At 34.2% G+C, this 17,687-nt stretch overlaps 1 protein-coding gene across 3 annotated transcripts in view; it reads left to right on the top strand.

Annotated features, from left to right (window-relative positions):
- LOC148944656 (carbohydrate sulfotransferase 11-like) overlaps positions 1-17,687 on the top strand; it is a 179,915-nt gene that overhangs the window by 109,890 nt on the left and 52,338 nt on the right. The window lies entirely within an intron of this gene.

Consider the following 17,687-nt stretch of genomic DNA (forward strand, 5'->3'; position numbering starts at 1 on the left):
TCTCAAAATTTTGATTGGATGTTTTTGGAGAAATTATGGGCTTGAGAGGGGCGGTAGTTACTCTCCAATCACTTTCAACTATTAAAAATGACCGTAGCCCAGGGCCTAACACAACCCTTGCCCTGAGTGCTGGAGGAGGGTGTTCTCAAAGACCTAATTTCAGGAACTTTCTACTACGTTGAACAAAATGGGAATCTCAAACTTTTGATTGGATGTATTTGGAGGAGTGGTGGGCGTGAGAGGGGGGTTAGTTACCCTCTAATTACTTCCGACTTTCACAAAGGGCACTAGCCTTCTAAATTTCGAATTGAATGAACCCCTTTTGAAGTTTTACTACTACTCTAATTGTAAAAAACTTATATGCCCCCAGGGCATAGCTTACAACCTTTGCCCTGGGGGCTCTGGGGGGCTTGACATTCTTAAATACATAGTTTCCAGAACTTACAACTACGTTGAGCAAAATGGATGTCACTAAACTGTGATTGAATGGGTTTAGGGAAACGGTGGGCGTGAGAGGGGGTTAATTACTCTTCACTCACTTTCGACTATTAAAAAGGGCAATTTCAATTTCCAATCAAATGAGCCCTTTTTGAAATTTCTACAAAAAATTTCTATACAAACTTTATATACCCCCAGGGCATAACTTAAAAGCCTTGCATTGAGGGCTCTGAGGGGGTTATCATCCTAAAAGACCTAGTTTCAAGAACTTTTAACTACGTTGAACAAAATGGATATTTCAAAATTTTAATTAGATGAGTTTGGAAATTTGGTAGGCGTGAGAAGGGTGATAGTCGCTCTCCAATCACTTTCAACTATTAAAAAAGGCACTAGCCCTTTCCAATTGAACGAGCCCCAATTTCGAATGAAATTCAATTCCAATGAAAAGGCACTCAATCTCCAATTGAACGAGCCCTTTTGAAGTTTCTACTACAACGCTTTCAATGAAAACCTTATATGCCCCCAGGGCATAACTTACAACCCTTGCCCTGAGGGCTGTGGGGGGGGGAAGTTTTGTCATCCTTAAAGACCTAATTTCCAAAACTTTCAACTACGTTGAATAAAATGGCTATCTAAAAATTTTATTGGATGTGTTTGGGGAAAAGATGGCCGTGAGAGGGGGGTTAGTTGCCCTCAAATCACTTTCGACTATTAAAAAGGATACTAGCCCTTTGAATTTCCAATCAAATGAGCCCTTTTTAAGTTTCTACGACAAAGATTTCAATAAAACCTCATATGGCCCAGGGTATAAATTATAACCTTTACCCTGAAGACTGTTGGGGGAGTGTCCTGCTGAAAGGTATAATTTCCTGAACTTTGAACTGCGTAGAAAAAATTGGCTATCTCAATATCTTTATTGGATGTGTTTGGGGAAATGGTGGACGTGGAAAGGGGTGTTAGTTGCCTTCTAATTACTTTCGACTATTAAAAAGGGCACTAGCCATTTCAATTTCTAATCGAATGAGCCCTTTTTGAAGTTTCTACGACAAGGCGTTATACAAATATCTTATATGCCCCCTGGGCATAATTTACAACCCTTTCATTGAGGACTTTAGGGGGGAGGTTGTCATCCTACTTAAAAATACGTTGAATAAAATGGCTATTTCAAAGTTTTGATTAGATGTGTTTGGGGAAAAGGTGGGCGTGACAGGCGGGTTAGTTGCCCTCTAATCACTTTTGACTATTAAAAAGGGCACTAGCACTTTGAATTTTCAATCGAATAAACCTTTTTTGAAGTTTCTAGGACAACACCTTCTATAAAAAACCTTATATGCCCATAGGGCATAACTTACAACCCTTGCCCTAAGGGCTGTGGGGGACTGTCCTCAAAAACATAATTTTCTCTGGAAATCAAGTACGCTGAACAAAATGGCTATCTCAAAATTTTGATTGGATGTGTTTCGAAAATGGTGGGCGTTCAAGGGGTGTTAGTCGCCTTCCAATCACTTTTGACTATTAAAAACGGCACAAGCCACTCCAATTTCCAATTGAATGAGCCCGTTTCGAAGTTTCTACGACAACTTCTTCGATAGGAAGTGCCCTGCTCTAAAGGAAAAAATTAATAAATAATACATTGTGCCAACATCGCTCTTATATCCCCCCAGGGCATACCTTAAAACCCATGCCCTGAGGGTTTTGGGGGAGTGTCCTCCTCTTTACTTAGTCCCCGTTCCTTGTCTCGTTCTCGAGTGTCCCGTTCTTTACTTAGGCAGCGCAATCGCGCTGCCTATGATTAATGCAACAACTTTCTATATAAACCTTATAAGCCCCAAGGGCGGAACTTACAACCCTTGCAGTGAGGGCTCTGAGGGGGCTATCATCCTAAAAGACCTAATTTCCAGAATGATGAACAAAATAGATATCTCAAAATTTTGATTGGATGTGTTTGGGGAAATGGTGGGCGTGGGAGGGGCGTTACTTTTTGGCTCCTCCCGAATAAATCTTTTCAGAGCAATTTCTTTACGTAATGTCCCTCATAAACCAATTTTACAACCCGAAGTACTCATCCTTATCACCCACAACTTTACATTATGACATTTTGAATACCCCAACACCAAGCAATACTTTTGAAAAGGCTTTAGTATATTATTTCAGAACAAGTTCTTTTCTTTATGTCCCTCCTGAACCAATTTTACAAGTTGAAGTACTCATCCTTTTCACCCACAACTTTACTTTATGGCCCTTTTGAATACCCCAACACCAAGCAATACTTTTCAAAGGCTATATTATATTTTTCAGAAAAAGTTCTTTTCATAATATCCCTCTTAAACCAATTTTACAAGTTAAAGTACTTACTTACTTTTTACTTTCGGCGGGAACCAGATGATGACCTGTCCTGCCCGGCACCAAACGATCTTGGGATGACTTCCAACGACCACTTGGACCAGTCGGCGGCAGCTTCTCTGGCGATCTTCAGCCAGTATTTGTCCCATCTCCGACCGTGTCTCCTGAATCCTCCCCACGGTTCAAGGTCGCCCTTGAATGTTTGCCACAGGTTCTTCTTTTGTCCTCCTGGTTTACGTTTCCAGGAGGGGGCTGCTTCGCAGACAAGTATAGCTTAACATATCGTGCCTTCAGAGCGGCGCAATGTGTGTCCGAGGAGCTTCAGACGACATTTTTTAATGATAAGCGATAGCTCTCCTGATTGGCCACAGCGAGTCGTTACTTCACTATTGGAAATCCTGTCCCATCTCTTAATGCGGAGGATGTAACGAAGGCAGCGGTGTTTGAACACATCGAAAGTTCTCGCATCTTCAGTCTTGATCGGCCATGTCTCGCAAGCATACAGTAGTACGGCTCGAACAGTTGCACAATAGATTCTGACTTTTGTTTTGGTTGAGATCTCCCTTCTGGTCCATAATGCTTTTTTCAGACTAGTAAAGACTCCCAAGGCTTTTGCTATGCGGGCAGAGATATCCCTTTCAGCTCCGCCATCTGGTGTTATGATAGAACCAAGATACTTGAATTCCTCAACGCTTTCTATTTGCTCACCGTCGAGGGTAACTTGGCAAGAATCAGGTTGGTTGAAAGCCAATACTTTAGTCTTTGCGGCGCTGATGGCTAGTCCGATGCGCTTTGAGACCTCATAGGTATCGTCAATCATGCCTTGTAAGCTGTCGTCGGTAGTTTCCAGCTCAGCAACGTCGTCTGCGAAGTCCAGATCTGTCAGGGGCTGGAGGAAACCAGCTATTTGTCCGAAGACTATTCCGCTGTGGTTTCTCATTGCATTATACATGATCCAGTCTATCGCGTAGTTGAATAATATAGGCGAAAGGGGGCATCCCTGCTTTACCCCAAACTCCACTGGAAACTTAGGGGTGTCATTGCCGGAAACACGGACGCAAGTCTCAGTGTCCTTAAATGCACTTCGGAGTATCTCAATGAGCTTCTGTGGCGCACCGTCTTTAGCTATAATTCTCCACAGCTCCTCTCTGAGGAAAGAATCGAAGGCATCTACTAAGTCAATAAAGGCAATGAGAAGGGGTAGATGAAACCTGCTGTACTGCTGAAGGATCGTCAATATCTGTTCAATGATCGCAAATGAGGCGAATCGTCAATATCTGTTGTGGACAGCCTTTGCCTGGTCTGAAGCCTGCTTGTTCAGGACGGGTTAACTTGTCTCGTGCGTCTTTGAATCGATTCAAAAGAATGACGCAGAAGATTTTCGTGGCATGGTCGATCAGGGAGATACCTCTATAGTTTCTGCAAATGGCCTTATCTCCTTTTTTGTATAGTGGAACGAGGACTGATACTTTCCAGTCTTTTGGGAAGGTCTTCGTCATCCATACCTAGACAAACAGCTCGGTTAGGTGGCATAGTAGAGTTGGTGAGGACTTGAACATTCCAGAAAGGGATCCCATGCTCTCCTGGAGGTTTATTGTTTTTCATGCACTTCAGCGCCTTTTGTACGTCCGCAATACTTGGCGGATCGAGGTTTATTGCGTAGGGCTCTCTATCAGCACTCAAGAAGGCAGGTAGATCGCACGGGGGTTTGACAGGGTTAAGTAGCTCTGAAAATGCTCTCGCCAGCGTTCCATGCGTCCTTCTTCTGTTCGGATGAGTTCTCCGGACTTATCTTTCAGTGTGTCAACCGCTACAGGAGCTTTTCCAGTCGCTTCTTTCAGTAGTTTGAACATTTTCCTGCTGTTGTGACTCCTGGACGCTTGTTACAACTCATTCGCCAGATCTGACCAGTACTAGTCTCTGGCTCGTTTCAGTGGCTGTTTAACTGCTTTGCGAGCTACTTTTAAGGGTTCTTTTGCACCTTCCAGGAGCGGCCACTTCTTCTTAACTAGTTCTGTGATATGGTCAGAGATCCAGGCTCTCTGTTTTCGTTTTGTTTGGCCAAGCACCTCCTCAGCTATGTCCTGTGTCGCAATTTTTATTATGCGCCCAATCGTTATCGACGAGTGAGAGACGATTCAAGGTATCGAACCGGTTGCTTAGCTTTAACTCAAAGTCGGCTTTGATTTCCGGGCATCTTAGTTTCGAAACATCGAAGCGCTTCCCTGCCTTCTGTCGCTTCTGTCTACTAAGGCGGTGACGGACTTTGCAAGTGAGGAGATAGTGGTCGGATCCATTTAAAGATCCTGTGTCTGCTCCTCTGTATACCCGGGCATCTGTGCAGGAGCTCCTCCATCTTCTGCTAACTAAGAGGTGGTTGACCAGAGATGTTGGTATGCCGTCGTTTGAACGCCATGTAACGAGGTGGAGTCTCTTGTGCTCAAAGAGAGTGTTTGTGACGCATAGGTTGTTGTATCTGGCTAGCTGTAAGAGCCTTTCTCCAAAGTACTCATCCTTTTCACACACAACTTTACCTTACGGCTTTTTGCATACCCCAACACCTATCAATACTTTTCAAAAGGCATTATTATATTATTTCAGAACAATTTCTTTTATTAATGTCCCTCCTAAACCAATTTTACAAGTTAAAGTACCCATCCTTTTCACCCACAACTTTACTTTATGGCTTTTTGAATACCCCAACACCAAGCAATACAATTTAGTTTTGTTTAAGTGTTTTTGGACTTGTAGTTTAGTTTTAGCAAAGAGTTTTAGTTTAGAGTTTTAGACTAGAGTCTTAGCTTAGAGTTTTTGTTGCGCTTTTAGTTTAGTTTAGTTTTAGTTCATAGTTTTAGTTTAGATTTGTATTTTAGTTATAGATAAGAATTTTATTTAGCGTTTCAGTTTAGTTTTAGTTTATAGTTGTACTTTAGAGTTTAATGTTTTAGTTACGAGTCTCAGATTAGAGTTTTTGTAAGAGTTATGGTTAAGTTTCATTTTAGTTAAGAGTTTTAGTTTAGACTTTAGAGTTTTATTTTAGAGTTTAGAGTTTTAGTTAGAGTTATAGTTTAGTTTAATTTTTGTTAAGAGTTTTAGTTTAGAGTTGTAGTTTAGTTTTAGTTAAGAGTTTTAGTTTAGAGTTTTAATTTAGTTTAGTTTTAGTTAAGAGTTCTAGTTTAGAGTTGTTGTTTAGTTTTAGATATGAGTTTTAGTTTAAAGTTTTAGTTTGATATTAGCTTGCAGTTTTAGTTAGAGTTATAGTTTAGTTTAGTTGTAGTTCAGAGTCTGTAGTTTCAACTTAGACTCTCAGTACTTAGAGTTTTAGTTAGAGTTATATTTTATTTTAGTTTTAGTTAAGTGTTTTTGGACTTGTAGTTTAGTTTTAGCTAAACGTTTTAGTTTAGAGTTTTAGCCTAGAGTCATAGCTTAGAGTTTTTCGTTGCACTTTTAGTTTAGTTTAGTTTTAGATAAGAGTTTTAGTTTAGAGTTTCAGTTTGGTATTAGCTTACAGTTTTAGTTAGAGTTATAGTAGTTAAAAATTTAGTTTAGAGTTTTAGTTTAGAGTCTTAGCTTTGAGTTTTAGTTAGAGATATAGTTTAGTTTAGTTTTAGTTAAGAGTTTTTGTTTAGAGTTTAGAGTTTTAGTTTAGACGTTAGAATTTTAATTTGAGTTCAGAGTTTTAGTTTAGACTCTTAGCTTAGAGTTTTTGTTCTAGTTATAGTATAGTTTAGCTTTAGTTGAAAAGTTAGAGTTTAGTTTACATTCTTAGCTTAGTGTTTTTGTTAGAGTTATAGTTTAGTTTCTTTATAGTCGGGAGCTTCAGTTTAGATTTATAGTTTAGTTATACTTAAAAGTTTTAGTTTACAGTTTAAAGTTTTAGTTTATAGTTTTACTTTAGAGTTTTACTTAGAGTTATAGTTTTAGTTTAGTTTTAGTTAAGAGTTTTAGTTTAGAGTTTAGAATTTAAGTTTAGAGTCTTAGCTTAGAGTTTTAGTTAGAGTTATAGTTTAGTTTAGTTTTAATTCAGAGTTTTAGTTTAGAGTCTTAGCTTAGAGTTTTAGTTAGAGTTACAGTTTAGTTTAGTTTTAATTCAGAGTTTTAGTTTAGAGTCTTAGCTTAGAGTTTTAGTTAGAGTAATAGTTTATTTTAGTTTTAGTTAAAAATTTTAGTTTACAATTGTTGTTTAGTTTTAGATAAGAGTTTTAGTTTAGAGTTTTAGTTGAGAGTTTTTGTTTTGAGTTTTAGTTTAAGGTTTTAGTTTAGAGTCTTAGCTTAGAGTTTTAGTTAGTTATAGATTAGTTTAGTTTGAATTTAGATTTTATTTAGAGTTATAGTTTAGTTTACCTTTAGTTTTAAGTTATAGCTTTGAACTATTGTTTAATTTTAGATAAGAGTTTTAGTTTAGAGTTTTAGTTTGGAGTCTTAGCCTACAGTTTTTGTTAGAGTTGTAGTATAGTTTAGCTCAAGTTTGGAGTCTAGAGTTTTATGTTAGAGTCTTAGCTTAGAGTTTTAGTTAGAGTTTAGAGTGTTAGTTTAGAGTCTTAACCTAGAGTTTTAGTTCTATTTATAGTTCAGTTTAGCTTTAGTTGATAATTTATAGTTTTCGTTTAGATTCTTAGCTTAGAGTTTTAGTTAGAGTTATAGTTTAGTTTAGTTATAGTTAGGAGCTTTAGTTTAGATCTCTAGTTTAGTTTTACCTAAGAGTTTTAGTTTGGAGTTTATAGTATTAGTTTACATTTTTAATTTAGAGTTTTAGTTAGAGTTGTAATTTTAGTTTAGTTCTAGTTAAGAGTTTTAGTTTAGATATTGGAATTTCAGTTTTAAGTCTTAGCTTAAAGTTTTATTTAGAGTTATAGTTTAGTTTAGTTTTAATTTAGAGTTTTAGTTTAGAGTCTTAGCTTAGAGTTTTAGTAAGAATTATAGTTTATTTTAGTTTTAGTTAAGAATTTTAGTTTACAGGTGTTGTTTAGTTTTAGATAAGAGTTTTAGTTTAGAGTTTAGAGTTTTAGTTAGAGTTATAGTTTAGTTTAGTTTTAGTTAAAAGTTTTAGTTTAGACTTATAGTTTAGTTTTAGTTAAGAGTTCTAGTTTAGAGTTGTAATTTAGTTTTAGTTAGGAGTTTTAGTTTAGAGTTTAGAGTATTAGCTTAGAATCTTAGCTTAGAGTTTTAGTTAGATTTATAGTTTAGTTTAGTTTCAGTTAAGAGTTTTAGTTTCGACTTTTAGTTTAGGTTTAGTTAAGAGTTTTAGTTTAGATTTTAGAGTTTTAGTTTAGAGTTTTAGCTTAGAGTTTTAGTTAGAGTTATAGCTTAGTTTAGTTTTAGATTAGAGTTGTAGTTTAGTTAAGAGTTTTAGTTAGAGCTATAGTTTAGTTTAGTTTTAGTTAAGAGTTTTAATTTAGAGTTGTAGTTTAGATTTAGTTAAGAGTTTTAGTTAAGAGTTTTAGCTTAGAGATGTAGTTCAGTTTTAGGTAAGAGTTTTAGTTTAGAGTTTTAGTTTGGAATTAGCTTACAGTTTCTATTAGAGTTATAGTTTAGTTTAGTTTTAGTTAAAAGTTTTAGTTTAGAGTTATAATTTAGTTTTAATTTAGAGTTGTAGTTTAGCTTTAGGTAAGAGTTTTAGTTTAGAGGTTAGAGTTTTAGCTTAGAGTCCTATCGTAGAGTTTTACTTAGAGTTTAGTTTAGCTTTTGTTAGTTATAGATTAGTTTAGTTTTATTTAAGAGTTTAGTTAGAGTTTTAGTTTAGTTTGGTTTTAGTTAAGAGTTTTAGTTTAGAGTCTAGAGATTTAATTTAGAGTGTTAGGTTAGAGTTTTAGTTAGAATTATAGTTTAGTTTAGTTTTAGTTAAGAGTTTTAATTTAGAATTTTAGTTTAGTTTTACTTAAGAATTTTACTTTAGAGTTATAGTTTAGTTTTAGTTAAGAGTTTTAGTTTAGAGTTTAGACTATTAGCTTAGAATCTTAGCTTAAAGTTTTAGTTAGAGTTATAGTTTAGTTCAGTTTCAGTTAAGAGTTCTTGTTTAGACTTGTAGTATAGTTTTAGCTAAGAGTTTTAGTTTAGAGTTTAGAGTTTTAGTTTAGTTAAGAGTTTCAGTTTAGTGTTTTAAGTAGAGCTATAGTTTAGTTTAGTTTTAATTAAGAGTTTTAGTTTAGAGTTGTAGTTTATTTTTAGTTAAGAGTTTTAGTTTAGAGTATTAGCTTAGAGTCTTAGCTTAGAGTTTTAGTTAGAGTTAGAGTTTAGTTTAGTTTTGGTTAAGAGTTTTAGTTTAGTTTTAGTTTAGAGTTTTAGTTTAGAGTCTTAGCTTAGAGTTTTAGTTAGAGGTATAGTTTAGTATAGTTCTAGTTAAGAGTTTTAGTTTAGGGTTTTAGCTTAGGGTTTAGAGTTTTAGTTTAGAGTCTTAGCTTAGAGTTTTAGTTAGAGCTATAGTTTTAGTTTAGTTTTAGTTAAGAGTTTTAGTTTAGAGTTATAGTTTAGTTAGAAGTTTTAGTTTAGAGTTTAGAGTTTTAGTTTAGCGTCTTAACTTTGAGTTTTAGTTAAAAACATAGTTTAGTTTAATTTTAGTTAATAGTTTTAGTTTAGAGTCTTAGCTTAGAGTTTTAGTTAGAGTTATAGTTTCATTTTAGTTTTAGTTTAGAGTTTTAGTTTAGAGATTGGAGTTTTAGTTTCGAGTCCTAACTTAGGGTTTAGTTAGAGTTGTAGGTTAGTCTAGTTTAAATTCAGAGTTATAGTTTAGTTTAGTTTTCGTTAAGAGTTTTAATTTATACTTGTAGTTTAGTTTTAGTTAAGAGTTTTAGTTTAAGGTTCTAGCTTAGTTTTACTTAAGAGTTTTAGTTTAGAGTCTTAGCTTAGAGTTTTAATTAGAGTTATAGTTTTAGTTTAGTTTTAGTTAGGAGTTTTAGTTTAGAGTTATAGTTTTTTTAAGAGTTTTAGTTTAGCGTAAAGAGCTAGGTGTTGAACACATTTTTTTTGAAACGCTAGACTTGGAATATTTTTATTGCGGTTTACATACAAAAAAGTTAGGTTTCTCCACGTTTAAGTTAGGTTAGGTTAGGTTATCAAGAGCACTGATGATAACCTAACCTCACTTAAACGTGGAGAAACCTAACTTTTTTGTATGTAAACAAAAAAGTTTCTAAAACTCTAAGTTTAGAGTTTCTAAAACTCTAAACTCTAAACTAAAACTCTTATCTAAAACTAAACAACAACTCAAAACTAAAACTCTTAACTAAAACTAAACTAAACTATAACTCTAACTAAACTCTTAACTAAAACTAAACTAATCTATAACTAACTAAAACTCTAAACTAAGACTCTAAACTAAAACTCTAAACTCTAAACTTAAAACTCTAAACCCTAAACAAAAACTCTTAACTAAACTCTTAACTAAAACTCTTATACAAAACTAAACAACGTCTCTAAACTAAAATTCTTATACAAAACTAAACTAAACTATAGTTCTAACTAAAAATCTAAGCTAAGACTCTAAACAAAAACTCTGCATTTAAAACTAAACTAAACTATAAATCTAGCTGAAACTCTAAGATAAGACTCTAAACTAAAACTCTAAACTCTAAACTAAAACTCTTAGATACTACTAAACTAAAACTATAACTCTAACTAAAACTCTAAAGTAAAACTGTAAACTAAAATTATAAACTCTAAACTAAAACTCTTAAGTATAACTAAACTATAGATCTAAACTAAAGCTCCTAACTAAAACTAAAGTAAACTATAACTGTAACAAATAATCTAAGCTAAGACTCTAAACTAAAACTCTAAATTCTCAACTAAAACTAAACTAAATTATAAATAGAACTAAAACTCAAAGCTAAGACTCCAAACTAAAACTCTAAACTCTAACTAAAACTCTAAAATCTAAACTAAAACTCTAAACTCTAAACAAAAACTCTTACATAAAACTAAACTTAGCTATAACTCTAACTAAAACTCTAAGCTAATACTCTAAACTAAAACTCTAAACTCTAAACTAAAACTCTTAACTACTATAGCTCTAACTAAAACTATAAACTAATACCAAACTGAAACTCTAAACTAAAACTCTTATCTAAAACATAAACTAAACTAAAAGTGCAACGAAAAACACTAATATATGACTCTAGGCTGAAACTCTAAACTAAAACGTTTAGCTAAAACTAAACTACAAGTCCAAAAACACTTAACTAAAACTAAAATAAAATATAACTCTAACTAAAACTCTAAGTGCTGAGATTCTAGCTTGAAACTCTAGACTCTGAACTACAACTAAACTAAACTATAACTCTAGCTAAAACTGTAAGCTAATATCAAACTAAAACTTTAAATTAAAACTCATATCTAAAACTAAACAACAACTCTAGACAAAACTCTTAACTAAAACTAAACTAAACTACAACTCTAAACTGAAACTCTTAGATAAAACTAAACAACAACTCTAAACTAAAACTCTTAACAAAAATTAAACTAAACTATAGCTCTAACTAAAAATATAAACTCTAAACTAAAACTCTAAAGTCTAAACTAAAACTCTTAACTAAAATTAAACTAAACTATAACTCTAACTAGAACTCTAAATTGTGACTCTAAGCTAAAACTATAAACTATAAAATCTAATTCTTCACTAAAACTAAACTACAGCTATAAACTAAAACTCTTAACTAAAACTAAACTACAACTCTAAACTAAAACTCTTAACTAATACTAAACTAAACTAAACGTGCAACGAAAAACTCTAAGCTAAGACTCTAGGCTAAAATTCTAAACTAAAACGTTTAGCTAAAACTAAACTACAAGTCCAAAAACACTTAACTAAAACTAAAATAAAATATAACTCAAACTAAAACTCTATTTGCTGAGATTCTAGCTTGAAACTCTAGACTCTGAACTACAACTAAACTAAACTATAACTCTAACTAAAACTGTAAGCTAATATCAAACTAAAACTCTAAAATAAAACTCATATCTAAAACTAAACAACAACTCTAAACTAAAACTCTTAACTAAAACTAAACTAAACTACGACTCTAAACTAAAACTCTTAACCAAAACTAAACTACAAATCTGAACTAAAACTCTTAACAAAAATTAAACTAAACTATAAAACTAACTAAAACTCTAAACTCTAAACTAAAAATCTAAAGTACAAACTAAAACTCTTAACTAAAATTAAACTAAACTATAACTCTAACTAGAACTCTAAATTGTGACTCTAAGCTAAAACTCTAAACTCTAAACTAAAACTCTTAACTTAAACTAAACTACAACTCTAAACTAAAACTCTTTACTAAAACTAAACTACAACTCTAAACTAAAACTCTTAACTAATACTAAACTAAACTAAAAGTGCAACGAAAAACTCTAAGCTAAGACTCTAGGCTAAAATTCTAAACTAAAACTCTTACCTAAAACTAAACTACAAGTCCCAAAACACTTAATTAAAACTAAAATGTATTGCTTGGTGTTGGGGTTTTCAAAAAGCCATAAAGTAAAATTGTGGGTGAAAAGGAATGGTTCTTCAACTTTTAAAATTGGTTTAGGACATTAAGAAAAGAACTTGTTTTGAAATAATATAATAATGCCTTTTGAAAAGTATTGCTTGGTGTTGGGGTGTGCAAAAAGCCGTAAGGTAAAGTTGTGTGTGAAAAGGATGAGTACTTCAACTTGTAAAATGGGCTTAAGAGGGATATTTAGAGCAGAACTTGTTCTGAAAAATATAATAAAGTCTTTGAAAAGTATTGCTTGGTGTTGGGGTATTCAAAAGGGCCATAAAGTAAAGTTGTGGGTGAAAAGGATGAGTATTTAAACTTGTAAAATTGGTTTAGGAGGGACATAAAGAAAAGAACTTGTTCTTAAATAATATAATAAAGTCTTTTCAAAAGTATTGCTTGGTGTTGGGGTATGCAAAAAGCATTAAGTAAAGTTGTGGGTGAAAAGAATGAGTATTTCAACTTTTAAAATTGGTTTAAGTGGAATAATAAGAAAGGAACTTTTTTTGAAAAGATATAATAAAGCGTTTTGAAAAACATTACTTGGTGTTTGGGTGTACAAAAAGCCATAATGTAAAGTTGTGGGTGATAAGGATGAGTACATCAAGTTGTAAAATTGGTTTATGAGGGACATTACGTAAAGAACTTTTTCTGAAAAGACATATTCGGGGGGAGCCAAAAAGTTGAGAGGGGGCCTTCTGTGTCTCATGCACGCAAAAAAAGAAATTAAAAAAATGGAGGGGGCCGGGGGAGGGGGCTCTTTGGGGGTCCGGGGGCCTCTTGGGGGCCCAGGGGGAGGGGGGCAAAAAAATGGTTTTGCCCCTTTGGGTTTTGGATAGGGGACCTTACAACACTGTTCAAATGGAACTTGTGTATTATAACGACCACGAAGTTTCACCCCACATCATCTTCTAAAATGTCTCAAACTATTTCGCCCAAAAAATCCCTAAAATGACGATTAATTTGTTTCGCCCAAATAATCCCCTAAAAGTAATTCCTGCGTGTTCCTTTGTTTTGGCATCCCTCCGCTGTTACATTTGAAATTCCCCGGAATTCATTTCCCACGTAAAAATATATTCAATCTGTCTTCATCTCGTATGAATTTCTGAAAAAATCTAAGGTGTTCCTAGTTACACTAACCTGGCTTCAATAGAATATTAATATTTATCTCTCAGACCTAAAGACCAGAGAAGCGATATTTAAAAACAGAATATTAATTTATCTCTCAGACCTAAAGACCAGAGAAGCCATATTTAAAAATATAATGTTAATTTTTCTCTCAGACCTAAAGACCAGAGAAGCCATATTTAAAAATATAAAAATAGAATATTAATTTATCTCTCAGACTTAAAGACCAGAGAAGCCATATTGTTTCTTATTCCCGTAATGTTACATTAGAATTCCCCATCAGATTTCCATCATTGTCGATTATGTAAATCAATTTCCCAGAAATCCTCTAGACTCGAGAATTCCCCGTCGATTATGCAAATCAATTTTCAAGAAATCTAGTTCCCCTTCGTGGATCAATAAACCATGAATCCGTTAGTATTCTCAGTGCGCATGCACCTTTTCCCCGCAGTATTTCCAAGTTCCATGATTGACCTTGAAAGAGGTATCATTGACCTGTTAGTGGCTCAATAAACCATGAATAAATTACGTAACTTTCGCGCTGGTACCCCCTTTTCTACTCAGAAGGCTTAGAGCTTGTCTTCAGTGGCCCCTCTTGTTTTAGTGCTTCGCAGTCGCAGGGACCTCTCGTCTTGCATTCTGACACTGCTAAAGGTGTTTATCACGAATTTTCAGCAGATATCCGAGGTTTAAGTACACTATTTGATAGAATAGACTCCCAAAGCCCGGGCAAAATCTAACTTTTAAGAAGAAATTTGATCAACTAGCGTCAGTTCGTTAAAGGGTAGTACACTCTAAAAATTAAAAATTCTCAATAATTTTTTATTGATAAACGAGGAAATGAGAATAAGATTAGGGATAATTAAAAATATATCCTTAATTTTTAATTATATATGATAAAAAGATGAGTTATCCTGAAGGGCGGTGGACATGTCCTTTTAATATGCACTCTTTTGCATTTTTATTTAATTTAATTTTGTTTTTGTGAGTAAGAGGACAGTCCCAGTAAATGGTCTTTCCTACAGGATGGGAGTATTGGAGACTTGTGAGTTTTAGAGATGTTGGATTATACTTAAACGTGTATATACAAAATATTGGTATTACTACACAGCGGATCTCTCTACTTTTGGGGTTGGAGCTTGCTCTCTACTTTTGGGGTTCTAACTCTCTTTTCTTTTGAGGTATGATTTAAAATAGAACCAAACTGAACTAAAGCATGCCAAATTGCCTGCAAGAAGCAAAGAAGAATATGGTTTTGAAATTGCCTTTGAATCTTAAGAGGTTATGGCCAGGTTTCCTTATAAAAGTTTTGAACTTGTTTTGAGCTTTTGAATTTTTTCGAATGCGTAAAAATAAGTGTAGACAAACAACTGTGATGAAATCGAAGTAACATCTCAGACATAACTGGAGGAAGCTCGTCCTGGTCCATCCTCGACAAATATCAGAGACTGAATAGAAGAAGATGGGGCTGAAAAAAAAAATCGAAGTTACTTATCCTCCCAGGTCTGACACTGTGAAATCTGGTGAAAGAAAAAAAAACATAGGAAGAAGTTTGCTGTTCAGAGATTGTTCACAAAAAAGCGGTAGGAATCAGCAATATCTTTGCTATTCTTTCTTGCATTGTTGATTATACCGAGGTAGCAAGGAAAACTGACACTTGAAGTTAGGTTTGATTCCATCAGTAACAAACTAGACGCTGCAAGTAGAAATGAGTTATTACATACAGGAAGAGATTTAATGTCCTTGGTAAAAAGCCTGAACGAGATTTAATGTCCTTGGTAAAAAAGTCAGGAACAGATTTAATGTCCTTGGTAAAAGTGTTCTTTCAAGGTCAATCAGGGGCTGTTTCTAAGTGTATTGACTCCGGGACAAAGTTTGCATATGCGCACTGAATTCTAACAGGGCAATGTATTGATGCAAAAACGGGACTCAATTTCTGGGAAATTGATTGATCTACGAAGGGGAACTGGTTTTCTGGGAAATTGATTTACATAGTAGGTGGAGAATTATATCATGAGAGGATTTCATTATTAAATATGGCTTCTCAGGTCCTTAGGTCTGAGAGATAAATTAATATTCATTCGAAACCATAATAGTGTAAGTAGGAACACCTTAGATAATTTTTCAGAAATTCATACGAGATCAAGACAGATTGAATATATTTTACACGGGAAATGGTTTCCTGGGAATTTCAAATGTGACAGCGCAGGGATGGCGAAACAAAGGAACACACAGAAATTATTTTTAGGGGAATATTTTGGCGAAAACAAATTAATCGGCATTTTAGGGATTTTTTGGACGAAACAGTTTGAGACATTTTAGAGGATGATTTGGGGTGAAACTCTGTGGTCGTTATAATACACAAGTTCAATTTGAAGAGTGTTGTAAGGTCCACTACCCCAACCCCAAGGGCCCCCTCCTCCCAGGCCCCCAAAGGGCCACTCCAGGGCCAACAAAGAGCCCCCTCCCCCTGGGCCCCCAAAGAGCCCCCTCTCCCCCCATTCCATTTTTAATACTTTTTTTTGCGCACTTGAGACACAGAAGGGCTTCCAACCCCTACCCCAACCCTAAGGGCCCCCCGAGCCCCAAAGGGCCCCCTACCCCCGGGCCTCAAAAGGGCCCCCACGGCCCCCAAAAAGCCCCCCACGGCCCCCAAAGAGCCCCCCCCCTTCCCCCGGTCTCCCAACCCATTTTTTAAATACTTTTTTTTTGCGCACTTAAGACACAGAAGGGCTCCCAATATTTCAGTCATGTTTTGTCGTCGTTTACCACGTCACTGTTACATTCTCTTCATGTTTCAAAGCTCATTTTGAATATTTGTTCGTTAAAATGTATGAGTTGGAATATTTCAGTAGTGTTTTGTCGTGGTTTACCTTGTTACTGTTGCATTCTCTTGATGTTTCAAAGTTCATTTTGGATTTTCTTTTCGTTGAAATGTAAGAGTTGGAATTGTCACTGTCACATTCTCTTGATGTTTCAAACTTCATTTTAGATTTTTTTTTTCGTTGAAATCTAAGCGTTGTAATATTTCAGTAGTGTTTTGTCGGTGTTTACCATGTCACTGTTACATTCTCTTGATGTTTCAAAGTTCATTTGGATTGTTTTCCTTGAAATGTAAGAGTTGGAATATTTCAGTAGTGTTTTCTCGTCGTTTACCTTGTCATTGTTACATTCTCATGATGTTTCAAAGTTCATTTTGGATTTTTTTTTGTTGAAATGTAAGAGTTGGAATATTTCAGTAGTGTTTATCGTGGTTTACCTTGTCACTCTCACATTCTCTTGGTGTTTCAAGGTTCATTATAGATTTTTTTTTTCATTGAAATGTAAGAAATGGAATATTTTAGTAGTGTTTTGTCCTGGTTTACCTTGTCACTGTTACATTCTCTTGATTTTTCAAAGTTCATTTTGGATTTCTTTCGTTGAAATGTAAGAGTTGGAATATTTCAGTAGTGTTTGTCGTGGTATACCATGTCACTGTTACATTCTGAAGATGTTTCAAAGTTTATTTTGGATTACATTAGTTGAAATGTAAGAGTTGGCATATTTCAGTAGTATTTTGTCGTGGTTTACCTTGTCACTGTTACATTCTCTTGATGTTTCAAAGTTCATTTTAGATTTTTTTTTTCGTTGAAATGTAAGAGTTGTAATATTTCAGTACTGTTTTATCGTGGTTTACCTTGTCATTGTTACATTCTCTTGATGTTTCAAAGTTCATTTTGGATTTCTTTCGTTGAAATGTAAGAGTTGAAATATTTCAGTAATGTTTGTCGTGGTTTACCTTGTCACTGTTACATTCTTTTGATGTTCCAAAGTTCATTTTGAATTTCATTCGTTGAAATATAAGAGTTGGCATATTTCAGTACTGCTTTCTCGTGGTTACCTTGTCAATGTTACATTCTCTTGATGCTTCAAATTTCATTTTGGACTTTTTTCGTTGAAATATAAGAGTTGGAATTGACACTGTTACATTCTATTGATGTTTAAAAGTTCATTTTGGATTTTTTCGTTGAAATGTAAGAGCTGGAATAGTTCAGTAGTGTTTTGTCTCAGTTTACATTCTAACAGTTACATTCTCTTCATGTTTCAAAGTTTATTTTGGATTTTTTTGTTGAAATGTAAGAGTTGGCATATTTCAGTAGTGTTCTGTCATGGTTTACCTTGTCACTGTTACATTATCTTGATTTTTCAAAGTTCTTTTTAGTTTTTTTTCCCTTGAAATATAAGAGTTGGAATATTTCAGTAGTGTTTTGTCATGGTTTACCTTGTCACTGTTACATTCTCCTGATTTTTCAAATTTCA

Source organism: Artemia sp. Qi Xiang Cuo, chromosome 14 (genome assembly GCF_049724085.1).
Source record: "Artemia sp. Qi Xiang Cuo chromosome 14, ASM4972408v1, whole genome shotgun sequence".
Classification (NCBI taxonomy): Eukaryota; Metazoa; Arthropoda; class Branchiopoda; order Anostraca; family Artemiidae; genus Artemia; species Artemia sp. Qi Xiang Cuo.